Source organism: Atractosteus spatula, chromosome 6, assembly GCF_055471065.1.
Source record: "Atractosteus spatula isolate fAtrSpa1 chromosome 6, fAtrSpa1.hap1, whole genome shotgun sequence".
NCBI classification, from domain to species: Eukaryota; Metazoa; Chordata; class Actinopteri; order Semionotiformes; family Lepisosteidae; genus Atractosteus; species Atractosteus spatula.
The window spans coordinates 40,134,662-40,158,104 of NC_142711.1; the positions used below are offsets into that span (position 1 = coordinate 40,134,662).

At 36.6% G+C, this 23,443-nt stretch overlaps 1 protein-coding gene across 1 annotated transcript in view; it reads right to left on the bottom strand.

The window, feature by feature from the left end:
• Nucleotides 1-10,668, bottom strand: part of LOC148832877 (E3 ubiquitin-protein ligase HECW1-like) — a 91,481-nt gene extending 80,813 nt beyond the window's left edge. The window contains exon 1 of the mRNA XM_088918095.1: nt 10,661-10,668. The gene's annotated coding sequence lies outside the window, so the exon portion shown is untranslated. The remainder of the gene's footprint in view (nt 1-10,660) is intronic.
• Between the last annotated feature and the right edge of the window lie 12,775 nt (nt 10,669-23,443).

Genomic DNA, 23,443 nt, shown 5'->3' on the forward strand with positions numbered 1-23,443 from the left:
AGCTTAAGTCTTGAATAAGAATTACTATAAGCCACATTCATTAGAGAAAACAAGTCACAGGATGTGACCTTGAGCTACTGTATACTGCACATATTGGTACATGTAAAATAACTACATGAGGATAATTTTAAAGGTGTTTTCTGGTTAAAATCAGTCAGATAAATTTGTCACAACTAAGGGGTTAATAGCAGTCTAATCAAATTGCACATAAGAAAAGGGTAACTTTTACTATCTTGTTTAAAGTGATCAATGCTTTGCTCTTCTAAGATTTAAAATGTTATGTGAAATGAACAGGATCATCATTTTTTTTAAATGCACTCATAAGAAACCTTGAAATCACTGATGATAGATGTCAAGTCATTCTAAAAAGAGTGAGAAATGTTTGTATTAGATAAAGCCAAAACCAGAAACGTGCCAAGTCAAGAAGGATAATTCAGACACTGTCCATACCATCTTTAAAGGCAATATTAATCTAATATTTTTAAGTCAATTTGTTCAATGATCCCCATTACCTTTTCAAACTCCTACAGTAAATACTATAAAATTGTGAGTTCATGCAGCTCAAACAACAAATTTATTCTAAAGGTACAAATTTCAATAATAATAAATGGACACAAAACCCATCACCCCTTACAGGAACTTGGTCTCTTCAAAGGTACAAAATCCTTTGTGTAGCAAAAATGTCACACACTTCTCCTCTTGTGTACAGTATGGTATATTCTACTCATTTTAATGGGCCTTGACAAGATGTGAATACTGCTCAAAGCAGACACCAAAGTGCAACAATGTGCAAGGCCTGACATATATGCACATGCAGAAGGTTGATACAGTACATACTGTATATAATGGATGCAAGCATGCTGCAGGACAATTCTGCTATGTTTGTTGGGGTGTTAATTTTTAACTAATGTCAAGGTTCTATGAAAATCCTGAAAATAAAATAAAAAGAAAATAAATTAATTCCCTGATAATAAGTATATTAAGACAGCAGCATTAATGTATTAATTATGCATGACTTGGTGCATCACTGGACACACAGTGCAGTGACAATTTATCATGCTGCTGCATATGACATGCACACTGGGAACACAAGCTTTCTATCACAGGATTACATGCTATGGTTGGTTAGCTGTGTGGATAGGATTTTTTTTATTGATATAAAGTATTAGTAATTGAAACCAATTTTACCCAATTTAGAGGAGAAAGGCCAAAGTAAATTGTCTTTATTATATTGTCCTAAAGTATTTTTCTGAATAAATTATATTTGTAGCACATAAACTTTAAACATTTTTAATAATCATCCATCCAACCATCCCCTTATCCTGATGAGGGTTACAGCAATTACTGTGACCATCTATTTTTTACACAATTATTCTATAGCTGACCTGAAACACACAAATGTTGAAAAACTAACAAGAACAGTAAGAACCATTACACATAAATGAAACAAGAAATTTTAAATAAATCAAAATGAAAATCTATATTTTAAAAAGACACCTTTCAATAACAGCACATTAAATGAAGTCCAGTTCTCAGATATTTTTTCATATCCTGAAAAAAATCTTCAAGAAGACCACATTTTTCTTTTGAATATTTTAAACAATCAAAACAGTTTAATTCATTATTATAAAATAATTATACTTTAACAACAATAATAATAATAAAAACTTTTATTTATAAAGCACCTTTCCAAATCCAAGGACTATGTACAGAGTGCTAAATTAAAAGACAAAAAGGCATAATAAAAGTTAAAAGAAAAAACTGAATTTAACCATATAAGACAGAATGTAGGGACAGACATAGGCCCTTATAAAAAAGTGAGTTTTAAGTTTGAAGAGAGTCAAAGAATTTGTCTTTTGAAGAAGTGAAGAAAAGGCATTCCATAAGAATAGAGCAGTGACACAAAAAGTACAGTCACCAGAAATCTGAGATTTAGTCCTACAGCCTACGGGAAGGAGTGCAAACATGGAGGAGTTCAGTATGACGGAGCCAGATTATTTGGAGCCTTAAAAGTCAGTAACAGGATCTCATATTGAATATGCAACATTATAGGTGAATGGGGGCTGCCAAGGCTTGGCTTTCAATTTGTAAGCTGTAGAGCTTTGGACATACTGTACTGTACTAAGTAGAGTGCTAGGGACCCCACAGAGCAAAGAGTTGCTGAAATCAAGGTGAAAAAAAGATGTCTTATACAAATTTTTCACATTGAGGTCAAAAGCCAGGAGAGGATCAAATGTGACTCCTAGATTCCTGGTTACATCTGATGCCTGAATGGGGTAGTGCCGTGAAACTCTTCAGCTTTTCCAGCTGACATTTGATGCCCACTGGTATAATTCCTGTTTTGTCACTATTTGACTTCAGGGAATTTGACGTCAATCAGAGCTTGATGTCACACAAACAAGAGATAAGTGACAGAGGTGGGAAAGTCGGGGGGGGAGAGTTTTTAACATACAGTAAAAGTATTATTGGCATACTTAAGAAAGTGGTGACCATTCTTGCGTATAATCTGACCTAGAAGAAACATATAAATAACAAAAATAATGGGCCCAAGACTGAACCTTGTGATACACCTTGATTGACTGGGGCCATGGAGGTTTATGAGGAATTATAACCAAGGGATAGAAAGTGCTTCCTACCAGTCAGATAAGAGCAGAGCCAGTTAAAGACAGTACCATTGATAGACAAGAATGTTTGCAAACAATTAAGCAACACTGAATGATTTAGTGTATGAAAAGATGCACTACGATCAAGGAGCATAAGGTACTTGTAGCCCCTGAGTCACTGAAATGGCTCAAACAAGTCATTAGCTATCATGTGAGCCTGTAGTTGATGTGCAACCACACCTTCTAAAATCTTAGATAGGAATGGTAAATTAGAATTTGGTCTGTAGTTGATCATTATATCTGAATCCAAGCCAAGTTTCTTTAGTATAGGAGTGACTGATGCAGTCTTTAAAGCAGTATGGAATACTCCCAACTGTTGATGATGTTGACAATTAACAGGCAGATGTCTGGCTGGCAAGAGGTAAGGATGGGACCAAGGCAAGAAGCTGTTTTGCAGCTGTTAATTATTTTTGTAAATTGATCTGAATTAACTAAGCTAAGAAAAAATAGTACAGAGGGAATTTCAATGTAAAAGCTAGAGCTCAAATACAGTTGCAAGAAAAAGTTTGTGATCCCTTTGGAATTACCTGGATTTCTGCATTAATTACTCAGAACAATGTGGTTAGATCTTCAACTAAGTCACAATAATAGATAAACACAATCTGCTTAAACTAATAACACACAAACAATTGTCATTCTTCCTGTCAATACTGAAGATATCGTTTAAACATTTACAGTCCAGGCTGGAAAAAGTATGTGAACACTTCTATTTAATAACTGGTAGAACCTCCTCTAGCAGCAATAACCTCCAACAATCATTTCCTGTGGCTACAGATGAGACCTGCACAACAGTTAGGAGGAATGTTAGAACATTCCTCCTTACAAAACTGTTTCAGTTCATTGATATTTCTGGGATTCCTTGCGTGAACAGCTCTCTTCAGGTCATGCCACAGCATCTCAATTCGGTTGAGGTCTGGTCTTGGCCATTCCAGAACACACATTTTCTTCTGTTTAAGCCATTCTGTTGTTAAGCCACTCCTGTGTTTTGGGTCATTGTCTTATCACATCTCCCAACTTCTATTAAGCTTCAGGTGACAAACTGCTACCCTGACATTCTCCTGTAAAATTTCTTGATTCATTGTTCCCTCTATGACAGCAAGCATTCCATGTTCCTCCAAACATAGCGTTGTGCGTTCCTGCCAGAGAGTTCGACTTTTGTCACATCTGTCCACAGAACATTGTCCCAGAAGCGTTGTGGAACACCCAGGTGGACTTTTGCAAACTTGAGACGTGCAGCAATGTTTTTTTTTTTTGGAGAGCAGTGGTTTCCTCCGTGGTGTCCTTCCATTAACACCATTCTTGTTCAGTGTTTTTCTTATAGTGGACACATGAACAGAGACTTTGGCAAGTTCAAGAGATTCCTGCAGGTCCTTTGCTGTTACCCTAGGGTTCTTTTTCACCTCCTTCAGCATTGCACACTGCGCTCTTGCCGTGATCTTTACAGGACGCCCACTCCTAGGGAGAGTAGCAGCAGTACTGAATTTCCTCCATTTGTAGACAATTTGTCTTACCGTTGATTGATGAAGACCTAGGTCTTTAGAAATGCTTTTGTAGCCTTTTCCAGCTTTATGCATCTCTACAATTCTTATTCTAAGGTCCCCTGATATTTCTTTTGATCGGGGCATGGTTCACATGAACAGCCCTTTCTTGATAAGAGCAGACTCTGTCAGTAACCAACCTTTGTGTGTGTTTTTTATAGGGCAGGGCACCTCCAACCTACACCTCCAATCTCATCTCGTTGATTGGAACGCCTGGCTCCAATTCGTTTTTGTAGAAGTCATTAGCATAGCGATTCACGTACTTTTTCCAGCCTAGACTGTGAATGTTTAAATGATGTGTTCAGTACTGACAAGAAGAAGTACAATTCTGTGTATTATTAGTTTAAGCAGATTGTGTTTGTCTATTATTGTGACTTAGTTGAAGATCAGACCACATTTTTCTCAATAATTAATGCCGATATACAGGTAATTGCAAAGGGTTCACAAACTTTTTCTTGCAGCTGTAGTTGTCTGAATCCAGTAAAAGTCACAAATATTGTGTCACAAAAAGTCTGAAATGTTGTGTTACAATTTGAGTTACATACTGTTGGACGTTAGAAAGGAGAGCCTCTTTTCTAAGAGGGTATGTGATTTTAATGCTTTATTCTGCCCAGTTGATTATAAAAATGGATGAAAATTTCTAGACAATTAAATAGTGTCTGTGGAATTATCTACTATTTACAAATGCAGTACATTAATTTAGTTTTGCCCCTGCTCATAGTTTGAATACTTATGCTATCATGGGAATTTTCATTTTTCTTTTGTATCAATTGTCTACTTTCTGTATTCATTTAGTTTTGTGCTTTCATTGGATAGGGTGTGTATACATATAACAAATATGAACTGCTACTGCAAAGTGTAGTGACAGCAAGCTTTAAAGCAACGAAATGTGAAAAGCTCTGAATACTTTTGAAAGGCACTGTATGTTTTAACTGATAGCTTTGTAGTTCTGTTAAAGCTTCAGTAAAAGTTTTTTTGTGTTGTTTAATTTCCATGTATACCTACAGCATTTTAACATCATCAATAAACTCACACAACTGTTAAAATCCCTGTTTTGAAAACTGCACATAAGTTGTAGTTGTTGGATTTCACCTGCACAGCTGATCAAAGCTACAGAGGTTAGGTGTATTCTGATATTTGTACAGTAGATAAATAATTTAAACATATACAGTGGTGTGAAAAAGTGTTTGCCCCCTTCCCGATTTCTTATTTTTTTGCATGTTTGTCACACTGAAATGTTTCAGATCATCAAACAAATTGAAATATTAGACAAAGATAACACAAGTAAACACAAAATGCAGTTTTTAAATGAAGGTTTTTATCATTAAGGGAAAAAAAAACTGCAATCAAGCGTTTGCGATAACTGGCAATGAGTCTTTTACAGTGCTGTGGAGGAATTTTGGCCCACTCATCTTTGCAGAATTGTGGTAATTCAGCTACATTGGAGGGTTTTCAAGCCTTAACCGGTCATGCCACAACATCTCAATCGGATTCAGGTCAGGACTTTGACTAGGCCACTCCAAAGTCTTCATTTTGTTTTTCTTAAGCCATTCAGAGGTGGACTTGCTGGTGTGTTTTGGATCATTGTCCTGCTGCAGAACCCAAGTGCGCTTCAGCTTGAGGTCACGAACAGACGGCCAGACATTCTCCTTCAGGATTTTTTGGTAGACAGCAGAATTCATGGTTCCATTTACCACAGCAAGTCTTCCAGGTCCTGAAGCAGCAAAACAGCCCCAGACCATCACACTACCACCACCATTTTTTACTGTTGGTATGATGTTCCTTTTCTGAAATGCTGTGTTACTTTTACACCAGATGTAATGGGACACACACCTTCCAAAAAGTTCAACTTTTGTCTCGTCAGTCCACAGAGTATTTTCCCAAAAGTCTTGGGGATCATCAAGATGTTTTCTGGCAAAACTGAGACGAGCCTTTATGTTCTTTTTGCTCAGCAGTGGTTTTCGTCTTGGAACTCTGCCATGCAGGCCATTTTTGCCCAGTCTCTTTCTTATGGTGGAGTCATGAACACTGACCTTAACTGAGGCAAGTGAAGCCTGCAGTTCTTTGGATGTTGTTGTGGGGTTTTTTGTGACCTCTTGGATGAGTCGTCGTTGCGCTCTTGGGGGAATTTTGGTCGGCCGGCCACTCCTGGGAAGGTTCACCACTGTTCCATGTTTTCGCCATTTGTGGATAATGGCTCTCACTGTGGTTCGCTGGAGTCCCAAAGCTTTAGAAATGGCTTTATAACCTTTTCCAGACCGATAAATCTCAATTACTCTGTTTCTCATTTGTTCCTGAATTTGTTTGGATCGTAGCATGATGTCTAGCTTTTGAGGATCTTTTGGTCTACTTCACTTTGTCAGGCAGGTCCTATTTAAGTGATTTCTTGATTGAGAACAGGTGTGGCAGTAATCAGGCCTGGGTGTGGCAAGAGAAATTGAACTCAGCTTTCCAAAGATGTGATAAACCACAGTTAATTTATGTTTTAACAGGGGGGGCAATCACTTTTTCACACAGGGCCATGTAGGTTTGGATTTTTTTTTCCCTTAATAATAAAAACCTTCATTTAAAAACTGCATTTTGTGTTTACTTGTGTTATCTTTGTCTAATATTTCAATTTGTTTGATGATCTGAAACATTTCAGTGTGACAAACATGCAAAAAAATAAGAAATCAGGAAGGGGGCAAACACTTTTTCACACCACTGTATATCTGTATGTATTTGGTATTATATATCGCTGTATATAAAACTGATTGCCTTGAAGGTAGTCCTACATTTCTTAGCATTTAACAATAAAAGACTATAACTAAGATGTTTAACACAAATTAATTTAAATAAAATACTGTAATAAAGCTTTAAAGGTTGTTTGTTTATTTCCAAATCCAATTTAAATATTTCTGGACAATAAATTGTTTAATGTTAGTACCTTGTTGAGTTGTAGAAAATTTAAGAGAGAAATACAGATGCAGCCATTCAAAACGCGTGAGGTATTTCGCGGTACACCGCGGTGGGCGTGTCGCATGAAAACGCAGTATCACGCGGTGTATCGCGTCATTTGATGTCATGCCGGAAAGTATCCGGAATCACCTTGTAAAACCGCCAGGAGGAGCCAATAAAGCTTAACCTCTCATGTACAGCATTTGAGCTTCTAAATTTAAACTGTGTATTACAGCATGTTAATCATCAGTCATTAAAAAGTTGGTATATTTTATGAAAGCAAGATTGCTCAGTTGGACAAAAGTACACAACCTACCTTTATCATAAATATTTTAATTATGCAGAAATATTTTATGCATCAAAGCCTTTACCGAAGATATTACTAATAGTATTAATAATGAATGACTTTGGACAAGCTGTAAACTCAAAGTATTACGCTGGTCCACATTCTTTCTAACCGTCATTTTAAACGAAAATACTTTTATTTTTTTCTTTGACAAACACCACAGCATTTCATTGATCTAACGAGGACAGGACATTAGCTAGCCAATACGATAAAGGAATGACTTTTTTGCTAATTTCTTTAGCACATTTGTACAAGCACTTGGAATCTGTCCAAGCCCTACTTTGTCAGGCATTTTCTTTTACTGCAACGGACATAAAAACTCCCTTGCTTTTAACAGAGCATTTCATAATTCCAGGAATCGGTACTTTAAAGAAAAAATACACACCAGTATTCCATTTCTCCCTAAACATTTTAAGCATCAAAGTCTTTAACTAACATGTGAAATAGCGTGTAAAAAAGTGGTAGTTTTAAGCTTATATGCTAATATAATATGGAATCGCGTATCTAAAGTTATATCGTTATTAATTTCTTTAGATATGCGATTCCATATTATATTAGCAGAAAAGCTTAAAACTACCACTTTTTTACACGCTATTTCACATGTTAAAGACTTCGATGCTTAAAATGTTTAGGGAGAAATGGAATACTGGTGTGTATTTTTTCTTTAAAGTACCGAGACCAGCCATATACTGTAATACTGTATGTTTATGTTCCAAAATTAATATCATTTATGGCCTTCACATGCGTTATGCTCCTATTCTTTTTATGCTCAGCTACTAAGATTTCCCTTCAGTGGTAAAATTCCATATAAATATTCAATACTAAAACGGGCACAGTAAAGACATTTAAATCTTTCTATGACCGACCAACGCACCACGAGTGCCCCTGTCGGTCAACCAATCACGTACCGCGGTATTTTTCGTCTTCGCGCGTCACGATGTGCGAGGCCGTAGCCAATTACCTCCGGTACGTGTCTGTGCCGCGCACTTTGAATGGCTGCATCTGTATGTTATTATGCCACCAAAAATAATGTGTTTCAAAGAACTGAGTATTTCTGAAAAAGTTGAAGAACAATACAATCCGATTTGGCTCTTTGCACTCAAGATCTAACCAGAGTTAGTAACCTACTTTCCTTTTCGTGTTGCGTTCAAACCTGTGCTTATTTTTCACATTACTGTAGTAAGGAAATTCTTGATCCATGTCGAAAAGCAATCATCGGGGTTAGGCAGAGGCTAAAAAGATGTAAGTTTGTATTAAGCAAACTAAGCAAAGAAAGGAGCCAGGCCTAACTCTGTGAGACAACCTCATGAAAAAGCCTAGAAAAAAGAGGGCAGAAAATCTACTCTGTACTGCACAGAGGGAGAAGGAAGAAACCCACACATGGGCCTGTGTAACTGAGTCTTGAGAGAGAAGAGCACAGGTGAAACATGAGAGAGAAGCCTGTGTGGCAAGAGATTGGAAGAGAGAGCTGCTGATGTCTCTATGTGGAGTCTGTGTGACGTGAGCAAGTCTCCGAGTTTGTTTTGAGGCAGGTAAGCAGCTTAGCTGCCCAGTTATTGTCAGAGAGGGACCTCCTGAAGTGCATTCAGGAGCCCAAAGAAGAGCTTGGCTTTTTGGTTTGGAGCGAGTTTAGCTGTGCTCCCTGTACCATTAATAAATAAAGCACTTATTTTGTACCTTATGGTTGCACTCATCCAATATAAAATGACTACAACGCCCGAACCTCTGGGAATGTCACAAGTGAAAAAAAATATAATATAATTGGAATCTCCCAAAATCAGTTACACCTCTACAACTTGGTCTGTACAATCATTTCAATTATTTAATCAGGTTTTTAAATGAATATGTAAAAAAGTCAGTAGATTGCCTCATTAACTCGATAACAATAAACAAACTGATTACACACGGAAATAAGTAGAGTATACCATATGAAACCCAAAATGTGCAGCATACTGTCAAGCATGATACCTCAAAATATGGCTTTTTAGAAATAAGCCTGTTCACTGCTTACATCAAGACCAACCAGTTATGACAATAGGATGCCTCTATAAAAACGTGTTGCTCTTAAACTTGGTAACTGCCATTGTCTGAAACAGAGATGTGGAAAGTAAGACATTCCTGGATGCTATAATCTCTCACACTTTTATCAGCAAGATATACAGGTAACCAGTAGATTGGGTTTGCAGTGATGGATGTCTGTTGGGCCACCTTACAGAGGAGATAATGACAACCCTTTGAATTACATTTTCATGCAAAGAATTAGGCCACATTCCAGCCACATTAAGGTGGACACAAGACTAGTTAAGTCCTTTCACAGTCAGAGCTTTGGACGACGTGTTGTAACTGGGGTGACATCATCCAGCTGGGACTTGATAGCTTTGTCTTCTTCATGCTGAGACATGAGACAACCTGCAACCATGCATGCATGCAGTGAGCTCTGACAGCTATCCCCGTGCTTAAACTGCAACCTTTAAAAGACTCTTATGTAGGAGGTGTGGACAATCATTATGGGTTTCTTCACCAGAGGCAGAGTAATTGCCCTAACATAAAAGAATGACTACATTCTAACTGTCTAAAACAGCCGTTGACCTCAGACTTGTCTTAAAACCCAATAAATTCAGATGAAGGTCTAGGTTTAGAAGGTTTCGACTGGCTAGTTGAGATGTTGAGACAGAGGTCAATACCCTGCACAATTAAATAGGTAAGAAAAGCCTCAGTGCGATGGAGCTTGGGGTGACTAGCTTTTAATTGTTCAAGCATAATATTCTCCTGGTGTACCTGAAAAACTTGATTTTTTAGTTTTAATGAGTCATTTTTATTTTTATTAACAATACTCAAAGGCTTATTGTCCTTACTCATACTCTAAAGACACTTCAGTTTCTTTAGATGTGCATTGTTCAGTACCTACAGTAGTGGAACATTTACAGTAAACTGAAGTAATTACTTATTAAAGAATGATGATAAATGAAGTATGCAGAGGAAATACAGGATTTTGGTAGCAGTGGGAAGAGAGGACATAGTGCAAAAAAAAATGATTTTAGATAAGCCTATCTAAAAAGCCTAGATCTACATCTAGGCATAACAGCTGGGCAACTGTACCTTTCCGTGAGGAATGACTGTGGTGTTCTAATGAAGTGAGATGAGTGAGATTTATAAGTCAGAAGAAGAACACTGACCTTAACACTACACAGGTGCAGCAGCATAATGACCCTCCAATTGAAAGCACATCAGTTCCTGAAGAAGAGTTAATTAAATTACTCCAACAGAGTTTAGAGAGAGTCTGACACAGTGTTAATGAATACAATGCCATTTGTAGCTTAGTGTGATATACAGTATGATATATATTTACAGAAGAAATGTCATGTCATATTTGTATCATCCAATTATAGACTGCTGATAAGTCAAATTATGTAGTGTAGCTGAATTAACTGTAAGTTACAGTACCATGCTTACTGATGTCAGCCAAATGTATTATGAATTAAACTACTACTAACACTTCTATTACAAATAATACTAAAACTTAACATGTAGTGCTTGACAGTAGAACAATTATAGATAAATGACAAATTCTCTTTTTTAGTTAAATAAAATGTAAAACTAAAAGCAAAATGTCTTTTTGAATCAATATGTTATATTATTAGATTGCACTACAAATACACTTCTGATAACTATGTCCATGTTTTGCTGTGTCTTAGAAGTATTTTATTTAAACCACAGGCTTCTCATTCTTTATCTTAATGATGAAAAGACCAGGAACACAAAGATACAGACAGACATCTCAGCTACATGTACATCAGGGGATGTACAATCATTGTTCAAAGAAAAAAACCCTGCAAAGGAATGTTAGACGACAAAAACAAAGAACTACACACCAGTCACAAAAGAGCAGCCCAAAGACTGAGGGGAAATTAGAAAGGAATGTGCACACCTGTTAGTCAATGCTAAACAAGAAAATTAAAAAACAAAGTGAAATAATTTCAGTTTCAAATGTGTCATGCTTGTCAAAAATGTTAATTTATTAAAGGAAAGATAAGCCATTCTGGAGGAAGGTCCTCACAAGTGTCATTAACCATTTGCTACACCTTTGATCAAATGAGTCAGGGCATCATAATACAGTATGTGTATATGATGATTTTGGCTTTGAAGGAAGAGAAGTGAGGGCACAAGGCAATTTCCTGTGTTTTATGAGTTTTGTTGGGAGTAAGAAATCATCTTACATGTTTATGGAGAATATTCATACCATCCTCTACTAAGACAGATGGATCTAAAATAATAGTCACAATCCCCTCACCCTAACATTTGGCTTTTCAAATGGTTTATTTGATTTACCAGCTTAGCTATGACCAGCAATACTGAAAGCCAGGAGGATTAATGAGCTACAGTACATTTACTGTAAATATGCTGCATTTTATATTTTATTTTGCTTGCATTATTATTTTGTCTGAAGTAACTTCAAACATTAATGAAAATGATTAAATGAAAAGCCTTGGGATGTCCAAAGATAATTATTCCTGCTCTTCTCATTCCTTTCTCTGCTTGTGACTTACCTTTGATCAAGCAGCCTAAAAGATTTGTGGCTAATCAGCTTTAAAGTGTTCTTCATACTAAGCAGTAGCTAAGCATATTTTCATTATACAATGCAGAACAACGTCCAGTGTTAATGTTTGAAAATCCACTTTTTACAATCAGAAATATGTGTAAATTTGCCAATGTTTATTGCAACGTGTGCCTCTACTACTATTAATAGTACAAATTAAAATGAAAGATTTTACTAAATTAAATCTGGAGATTTAAAATTAAAGGGATTGCATTTTGGTTCACTCATTGGCTTACAGTTTATTATCTCTGCAGAATGACTTATATCATCAGGACAATATCATGTCTCACATGACATCTCGTTTTGCAGCTTCTAACCAGTTTTTTATCCTGGAAGTTGTAAACACTTTCAATGAATAAAAATAGTTTTCAATGCTTCAAGAAACACAATCATTTTTTAATTTAGTATTAAACCCCCAACAGTTTTGTCTTTCATTTATCACAAAAGACAATATAGTGAAAGAATATCTGCACACACAAGGAACAGACAACAGAAGTAATGACTGACTGCATCTAAACATTGTAGAGAAGCTATACATTCCTATAAGTGTAAGAAAGACACTAGTGTTGTGGTGCTCACAAAATTTCATATTTTGAACTGTATTGACTTTATTCTCAATTGCAGGAGTTTTGACTGTAATTTTCAATAAAAGGTAACACACCTTTATTCCTTCTGGACAGATTTCCCTTTTCCATACACCAATGCTGATCTCTCAGCATATAAAGAAATGGTACAAAACATTGTTATTATCGGAGGTACAGTATTACACAGCAATATTTGTTTCACTTGATAAATTCAGTATAAGATTATTCTGAATCAAAACTAGTTACTACCAGTTTGACATTTTTATTCCATGGGTTAAGACTGCTGTTTCCCATTTTCTTATTTTTAGCCCGTTTAATTGACTTGAATACAGAAGGCCATTCTAACCAAGCAGCACAAAAAAAATCACAATCTTTCATAAGTGTAATATGTAGAAGGTCAGTATCTCTGTTAGAAAATACTAGTTTCTTTTTAAAGGGGAACATGAAAAAAGATTTGGTTCTCTTAGTGTTCTGTATTCAAGATTTGAGAGGAGTCAGAGCAGGGAATATGAAGCCTCCCTTAATGCATCACCAACAATTCTAACTGCAGTGAGACCAAGATACAAAATGTTTTTATGCCACTGTGAGAGGTCATAATCCGACTTATCATAAAAACACACAGGGACAGCAAGAAATACACTTAGAATTACTAATAGAATAGTGGACAAAAACCAGATCTGTTTCCACATCTGGGTAAGCCTCACATATCTCATACACTACTGCTTCCAATTCCATAAGAAAGTTAACATGTTCAAATATGAAATGTATTTAAGTACCTCCAAGAAGGAGAAAAATAACCGAAAAAAATGTTGGGAAAAATGTTCATTTCTATTATGGGGATACCAGCTTGAAGAGAATTGGAAAACCATCTGTTAAAGACTGTTTAAAAATTGTGTTAAAATGTTTAATGTGATAGTGTGTAAAAAGGAATAAATCCCAAGACATCTGAGACGTTTAACCAGTGGCACAATAAACAGGAATAAACTCATGAGGAAAAGCTGAGTGTCTATGTTTATGTCACACAGCAAACTCAAGAAACACCTGGTAAAATTTACCACCATAGAAAGTGTATGAGGGAAGAAATAGATCTAAATGTTCTAACTGCAAGATAAATTTTAAGAGATTTACAGTGTAGGCCAGTATCTAAGTATCTGCATTTGCTATTAGTGTTTGATTCCCCTAGATTCATAAGTTGTGAAAGTCAATAAATTCACCTGACATTTGCAGTGGATTAACCTAGAGTATTCTACTACTTTACTATGTAATAAGTAAGACTAAGCACTCTACATTGACTCTGATATACATCATTATCTTTCATAAGCAATGGCTTTCCTGGTGTTTCCATAAGAGACAGATATATCTGTTACAGTAAATCACACAGCCACCCCTCTGACACCCCAGCAGTGCGATGCCTGGGAAAGCAGAGCTGTGTGGTGGGGACATGCTCTTTGCATGTACTGTACATTGTGATCTACTGCTGTTTCATATAACAAGCAGCAACTGTTATTGTATTTGACATGGATTAATCCAAAAAATACAACACTGTACACACAGCAGTTTCTGTTTTATTATTTCATGGGTTTTTGTTAGTATGCATACAGCCCTTCAGTGGCCCTGCAAACAGCGTGTGAGGTTCTGCTTTCACTGAGCAATTGTTTAACATTCAAGTCACCCTCTCTGGCTGTTACTGCAGTAAAGATGTAGCAAAGCATCAGCTGAGTCCTGGATCCCTCTGCAACACAGATCAAGCTGATACTGCAGTTGGTCCCTCTTCACACAAGCCCAGGCATCAACCTTTAACAATGGAGGTGATTTTTGATACCTTTATTACGATTAAGAAGAGTTATCTGTGGTCATTTGGTTTCACTGGTACCCTGTTAATTGCCCATACTGTATATCACCACATAAGATATTTATAAAAGGGGAAAGGGAAAAAAAAAACTTTTAAATGACTTACCTGTATGCAAGTTGCAAAGCTAAAAATAATCACAGAATGTAGAAAACATTGGATGGTTTGCATTTGTTGAAAATATAGTGCCATTACAGCTTCAAAAGCCTCTCAGGTCTGTTACTGCTTCCATTGTGCAAACAATGTTTCATTTTGGAAAAGTGCAAAACAGCACCAAAGCAAACACAGCTTTAATTTAAGGCAGGCTGAGCTACTCCACTCTCATCAAACCTGGAGCGTCAACAAATTCTGACATTGTTATTTCTTCTTTGGGAGGGTATCCTACCTGATCCATACCAAAAGCATTCATTTCAGTACTGCTTTAGACTGACACAATTTTAGTTGTAAAGAGTTGGGGTTTGATTTGAAAACAACATAATGTAAACCCCTCTAAGTCTAAGAGGGCTCAGTGTGTGGATCATAGCCCTCTGAAATATGGACTCTGCCACAGCAGCAGACCTGCTCTTATCTGTATGGAGCTATCCCCTAGCTGCATGGTAATGCTGAAAGAACAGAAATTCTTTCCTGACAGTTCAATCAGCCATGCTAGAGCAGGATCAGGAAAATATGAATGCATTGGTGATTCTCTCACAAAAGAGCCAGAAACCAGTTCAAGTTTGTTTGTCCTAGTCAGACGATTCTCCTAAGTTCACCAACATATTAAACTGAATAAGGCACTGTACATTAGTGGACAATAAGTTAAAACTGATAAGGAATTCAAACTGCCTCAGCCAAGCCACATATTTATCTGTAAAGGTTTAGGTAGACTTTCTAATTTGACTATGTATATTTCAGACAATAGGTGGTGCAGATACTGTATAGGCTATTATAATTTTCAAAATAATATACATCACTATATAAATAATAAATATGAACAATTTGGGTTTTTTATACACATGCTATACTGTGCATTTTATAGGTTAAAGATGTAGTATAAAGGACTATGTCTATGGAAATTAAGTGTATTACTGAGATAGGACTTCTACTGTATCTCAAGGCAGTTAAAGATTTACAGTTCCTACCTACAGTTCCTACTTAGTGCAATCAACTATGAACAGCTGGAAGATGTGAATAAAATCTAGTTCGTTCAAGAAAGGAGTAGACTCGGGTATAGCACCAGTGGCAGTTGTGAAAGCAAATATTTTCCACACAGTACAGCATTTTGCTGGCAGCCAAGTAACTGATATCAGTGGAAATCATCTCACCAGGACTAGATACTACTGTAGAACGTGTACTCCTACGTCTTGAAATGAAAGTTGAAATTGAAACGAAATCAGCAGATTCTATTTCTGTGCTTTTTGCACAGACTTTTTGTGGGGCATGCCAAACCGCCCAGTGGAACTAATTGGCTGGAACCTCATGAATATTATAAAACAAGAAATGCTTAGGATTAGAGAGGATCAGGGAGATTTTCCTTTTCTCTTTTGATCAGTCTCCTTGTCTCAGTGTACTGTACTGGCAGGAAATACAGATTAAACTGGAGGAGGAACAACGGCACAAAAAGGGATCTGGGGCTGCCATTGTGTTCACCATACTGTAGTATATTTCAACGAAAATGCTTCCTGCACCTTCATACCTAACCAGACCACCTGCTTTTCTTTTCCCAATACCTGCACGTACCACTTCACACTGAAATTAGTTTTGATTTAGATTTGATTCATATTTAAAGTCTTCTTGTCAGAAAAAAATAGTTTTAAAGCAATGAGCACATAAAACAGGAGATGTCAACAGCTACTGTATCTCTGGCAGCACAGAGTTGCTATAAAAAGGATGGATTGGGCTTTATTACACATAAGCAGATGGACATGAGCCACAAAAAGCTAAACGGATGTGGTTGGCTGGAAATTGTTTCTGAGTGTACTGAATGTAATGGCATGTTATCAAAAATTGTATTATTTTATTATTCTAAGCTTTCAGTAAAGGAAAGAAAAGTAATGATCCTTGAAAGACAAGTGTTTCCTTCTTTTAGCCTGATCAGTTGTCAGAAGCTTAGCAACCTTGGGCCCAATCAGTATTAGAAAGGGAGACCTCTAAAGAAAACCAGATTACTGCTGTACGTGTAAACAAATATTTTTTTCCTCATTGTGTAGGTTGACCATTGTTAGAGTTTTTTTTCCTGCACATTTTACTGAATGCGACTTAGCACAGATTCCCTTGCTTGAGCCAAAACCATTCTTTAACCTGAGAACTTCAAAAAAGAAGCATTTTATAGGAGTCAGATATTGATATATTATCCTACATGTCCAGAGTCTTAGGTTGGGCCTAGTAAATCTTTATAATGGGTGCTTCCAATAGCTTTCCCACCTTCCAGCCTGCCCTCATCAAATCTCAGTAGTACAGTGACCAGGAACCGTAATGGGAGGTGCTGTCCTTCTGATAAGACATTAAATCAAGATCCTGGCTGGATGATTATTAAATGTCCCACAGCATTGATATTAGGAGTAGAGGTGTCATCCCCTGTGTTTGGGCTGGGCACACTATGGGCTCCCTACTATCCCCCTCAGTTCAACTAGCAAAGTAATCATAACGATCTGCTGTGTAATGGGGCTGCTGTAGCTTAATGGCTAGCACACATCAACTTGGTGGGTCCCCCCTAATATTTAAAGCCACTGTGGTTCTTTGAGGGTGAAAAGTGTGAAATGCAACAATTATTAAAAGATAATAATCGAGACATTTTGAGACCTTTGTTACCCTGAACTCCTGGAGTACAAATGCCATGGACATCATTCTGTACCCAGTCAGACGTCAGTGCAGTCAAGCACTTATGAACAGCTTAATCGCACCAAAACTACTGTGCCAAAAGTGCTATAACAAAAAGGCTGGGTAGAACACACTTAGCAAATAAAAAGCACCACACATTTCCATTCTAAACCACACTGTGACCCAAGTCAATATACTGTACTTCTGTTGTAGATGTGGTGCACTGTTTTCAGTTCCAATTCAAACAAAGAACCTAATAAAACCAAATGGGTAAGAATGCTATATGGGAATATTAATATCTAGATATGCAATAAAAGCCTTGAAATACGATTGACAAAGAATATTGGATGCATGGAATGACCATATACTGCAGTTCTAGAATGTCTTCATTCTGCTGAGTGTTGTTTTTTGTATTTGTACTTATTGTAATGTATAAATTCTAGCTCAGGGCAACATTATACAATTTAACTTTTGATGAAGACACAGAGCATGAACACCAGGCAAAACTATAATGCAAAATTATCTTAAAAACCCTAAGCATTGTTCTTTTGACAAAATATTCAGATACTAATTGAATCAGCAGATAAGAAAGCATTCTAAAGGCTAACACAGATACAAATGTATTACGATAACCTATCTATATTTTGCTCACACATTCATGTTCACACCTGAAGAAGGCTCCACGGCCGAAACACTGTGTTTGCTTTCTTCTTTTTTTCAGCATGGAATAAACCTATTTCCTTTGCAGCCTACGCATGCTGACGCAGCTACCCACCTGAACTACTACTATCTATTTTTTTTATTCATTCAACAGTCCAACAAATACAGCAGGATAAAATTAGCAATACTCTTAATGCTGAGAGAAACTGACATTATCTTTGCATCCGTTGCAGTGTCTGTAGCATATTCTGATCTTTGAAGGAATGAAAGATATCCCAGTGTGTTCAGTTACAAGGAGTGAATCAGAATCAGTATATATTTATAGCTCTCAGTTTTTAGAGTGACTGGACGCAAGTGTAGAGCATTATGAGATAGTGACTACACTCCTCCTTTTCATGAGGAGGATTTCAATAAAGGGAAAAAATAACCTAAAAATGAAAGCTGTTTTTTCCAGACGTAAAACACGTGACAGTGGCACTGTAGTCTCCACTAAGCTACTCTTTCATTATGCAAGCATAAATCCAATATGAGCATTGGCATGAAGGAAGCTGGGTTTTCTATAATGATACATGAATAAATAACATTGCAAGCAGGCTTGCAGACGTTAATGAGTCTGCTCCTATCTATTTTTGCACCTGGCCAGGTATTAATCAGCAATACAAATGCAGTTCCTTGAATAGAAGGCTTATGCTTCCCAAAATAGCTGATATATAAAAGTGCATAGGTGTTATACTTCCAATCAGCTACAGAAAAAATAACAAATTACAGTTAGATCATTAATAATAATAATAATAGCTTACAATTACAGGTAATGGGGACTCCCCTCCACCACCACCGATGTGCAGCCCCACCTGGATGATGCGACAGCAGCCATAGTGCGCCAGAACGCTCACCACACATCAGCTATCAGTGGGGAGGAGAGCAGTGTAATGAAGCCAATTCATAGATAAGGATTATTAGGAGGCCATGATTGGTAGGGGCCAATGGGAAATTTGGCCAGGACACCGGGTTTACACCCCTACTCTTTTCGAGAAACGCCTTGGGATTTTTAATGACCACAGAGAGTCAGGACCTCGGTTTTACGTCTTATCCGAAGGACGGCACCTGTTTACAGTATAGTGTCCCTGTCACTATACTGGGGCATTAGGACCCACATGGACCGCAGAGTGAGGGCCCCCTGCTGGCCCCATTAACACCTCTTCCAGCAGCAACCTTAGTTTTTCCCAGGAGGTCTCCAATCCAGGTACTGGCCAGGCTCATACCTGCTTAGCTTCAGTGGTTTGCTAGTTGTGAGTTGCAGAGTGATATGGCTGCTGGCTAAATACAAATAATTGGTAAAACATGCACTTAATTTTTAGATGACTCAAGCACATTTTTTTTATTTATATCCCCAGTAGGCTTTAGCAGGAAAAATACAAAAATTTGACCAGGGTACCTCCACAGATGATACCAAGCACTGACATTGCCACTGCCTTGTTCCTCAGAGAGGGGAAGAGAGACCTTTTTTCTCTTGTCATACTGTTCACAGTACCATTTATCAATCATATTACATTCCTCATTGCAGCCTTTAAGATCTCCCTCAAATTCCTGAGGCATACTAAACACTACGTAATACTAGAAATACTAGACACCTAAATTTCAGAAATTTCATTTCCTTGTGCAGCATATTGCTACTTGTCACTGTAGCTTTCTTCTTACTTACAGTATATTAGACAAATACATCATTTGTACAGGGTTAAAACACAAGTTTTAGACAGTGATTTTTTTTTAATTTAATTTCAGATCTAGGCCATTCATCTCTAGAGAGTATGTCACTTAATCCTTAGTGTAAAATATAGATTGGATAACAATTTACTTCTGAAACTATTTTTCATAAATATCTGAATTAATCAAAAATCACATCTTGGAATATATGGCACCTGCTTTGATGTGCTGAAAAGGCCTTTTTTTTTTACTATTAGTCTAATGTGTGTAGAAAATGTGTCTAATGTGCTCATAAAGGACACAGTGCATTACATCAATGGGGGAGAGTATAGAGTTTGACTGTAACTGGCTATCTATATGTACTGTATTGTATTTTTGTCATTCGTTCTCTGACTTTCCTCATACAAATATGATCTTGTAAATAGGAGTCCTGTAATAAGAGTGAAGGTGAAAAATACTTATCTGAAGACTCTTTCAGCAATGACACTAAGCGTGAAGCACTGAGAAGAGGTAAAAGATTTCATTCCATTCAATTTCACTATTGTTTCCTTTTATTAGCACTGGTATTCTATTTTCTTAAATATTATTGTTTTAGTTTGCTTCTTTACTACAATGCATCACATACAATCATGGTAGTTTTTCCTATTGGCATACTAGCTTGCCAGAGATATCTACTGTACGTCTACAGATGCAATAGAATATTAAAAGAATATAAGAAAGATTAAAAATAAGAGGAGGCCCATCAACATATCGGGGTGGAGTGGTGGCTCTGTGGATAAGGATCTATGCCTGTGGCTAGAAGGTTGCAGGTTCAAATCCTGCAGCTAACAGAGGAATCCTACTCTGTTGGGCCCCTGAGCAAGGCCCTTAACCCCAACTGCTCCAGGGGCACTGTACAAATGTGCTCTGACCCCAGGCTTCTCTCTCCTTGTCTGTGTACCTGTATGTTGCATGGAAAGCAAGCTGGGGTATGTGAAAAAAGACAAATCTCTAATGCAAGGAATTGTATAGGGCTAATAAAGTGATCTAACCTTATCTTACTTCATTTGGAGGCTAGTCACTAATTGATCTGAGGATCTTATCCAGTCATTGCTTAAAAAGCCAAGGTACATAAATAATCAGAACAGAGAAACATTATCAAATTGCTGTTGTCCTCTATTTCTTCTAGGAATAGTATTGTGCAGAGAACTGCATTCCATTTGATAGTTGCAACATCTTTTTATAGTTTGGAAAAAAAGATCTGTAGAAAAGCATTCTGCCACCTAAGAGATTGACCTCTGAGTCTCGAACAATCTGTTCAGACATGTTATTGAAGAAGAGACACTGTCATCCTTCAAGAAGCAGGTGGATGAGAACCTCAGAACAATTAGCTACTACCAAACAAACTGGACCACTTTATGAAAAAACTATTTTGGTAAAAATACAAAATACTAGACAATTGACTATCAAGTGAAAAAAAAAAGTGCAGCAAGATGAAAAAGATTAGCTTTTGACAATAAAAGGCTAGTTTTGTTCACAAACCCTTTTGCTATATTTACTAATTAGCTAAAACCACTGCTAATTAGATGGAGATACTGCTGCAGCCCACTGACAGCACAGTACAAGGAGCTGATGTTATTTTTTAGACTCATGGGTTTCAGAGTTAAAAAAAACCAATAAAAAAACAAAACAATGATCTTTGTACCCTGTGCACCCTGACATGCAAACTGAATTTCAATGTATAATTTGGCTCCTTCTAGAAAATAAAACACTGATGATCTTTTTCAATAATACAATGAAATATTAGACATGAACTCTGTCACATGCAATTTGCTAGCCCAAGGGTATAATTTTGAATTTTGCTCTCCATATTAATTTTGGAACTATTTCATGATTTAAAATGTAGGTCATTGATTCCCACTTGTTGAAAAACTCAACTGGGATTATGATGCACTTTAAAGTCAACAGATTTAATAATATGCCACTGTATAGCAGTGAAGCAAATAAACTACATTACCAGCCCAAAGCCCAATAAAGTAATAAAAACAATTGAAATATTTTTTTTTCTCTGATCATGGTACACTTATAGAAACATTAATGAAATAGAGACAGATGGCAGAAAAACAGAAATGTCCTTAATGTTGGGGAGCATTTTTTTGGGTTATTGTGAATTATGCAGTGTGAATTACTGTATATACTGTACAGTTTCTCTTATACAACACAGCCCATCACTGGCTTCTTTTATTTTTTTACTGTTCAAAACATTTTTATGCACCAAGAAGAAGTCATGCTCAATTTATAAAAGCAGCTTGCAATGCAAGAATGACATCTCAGCTCATCTACAACACAAATAACGACTGTGCAGCAAAACAAAAGACTGCTGTTGCAGTCTTTGTCTTATAAAAACCTTACTTTTGTTAAAAATCTGTTTGGTGACTACAATAATTTACAACATGGAATTGTAATGTGCCCTCTCTATAGCTCTGTTTTACACTATCCAACAGTATGGTATGGATTTGGGAATACGACCTCATGTTGTGTTTTGTGTGGCAAAGACGTTTATGAAGAGTGAATGATACTGTTCATGCAAAACATATTGTAAATAATTATTTTAATAACTAATCATACATATTTCTGTTTACAATGACAGCCCTGCCAAGTGGCTCTCAATGTGATGACAAACAAGGTAAAAATGTTCAACAGCCTAAATTCTGAAACACACAATTACATTACATTACAGCATGACATATATAAGTTATAAAGGACAGAAAATAAAAGAAACACTGATTTAAAAGACATCCTATAAAACCTCAATAGCTACAAATGTCATTTTGTAACACACCAATAATATGACTAGGGAGGACTTAATAATAATTCTCAGTTTCCTTTGATAAACATTCCAACCATTAATAGCTGAAACAAACGTAAAGATGATGAAAAATGTTCATGCTTGGAACCAAGCTCTCTTGATATCAGCTGGGATACTAATGAGGAAAAACTGTAATAATTTACATGTACTGTATATACAATACTTTTCTAATCAGTGTATGAATTCATGAATGTGTTAGGTATCTTAGGTAACTTTTGTTGCCATTAAAATGCCACTACAAATCCAATCAGAACACTAATTTAACGTTGAAAGATTTCAATGCTTTCCCTACACTTCTTGAAAACTTTTAATCGGTTAATTTATGTCAAAAATCTAATTTCCTCCAGAGTTTCAAGAAATCTTTAGCATTAGTGTTTCCATTTATTGAAATGCAGGTGCTCTCAAAGACTTTAATTTAAATGAGAAGCAATGCAATTAAAAACCCATTGTATTAAGCCCTTAAACTAGACCTCTTTGTGTAGGGTTCACTATTCAGGTGCCCACTAAGTTTTGCTAACTTGTCCTTGGTACCAACTATTGTGAACACATCGTTCTTTCAATCCACTCTCATTAAATCAGTTTATATGTTCTGTTCCGCAGTAAGAAATGTTGGTTAAATCTGACACAAAATCCCAGTGTTTCCAATGTAAAGGAAGAGATGGGGGGGCATTTTCAAATTTCCAGTGGAACATCAGATGAAATACTTCCCAGGCTGTTAAGAGTCTGATAGACATGTGCCTTGATGAGTTTGCCTACGTGTTACACAAGAGATGGGCTCTTCCAGTTCTCGAGAGCCTTCATCCTGCAGGGTTTGCAGATTCTTTTAAATTAGCAACTGATTAGGACCTAAAGACCAGGAGATTCGACTTCTAATCCAAATAATTAGTTCAAGTAAGTAAATTAGATTAGGGTGGAAAG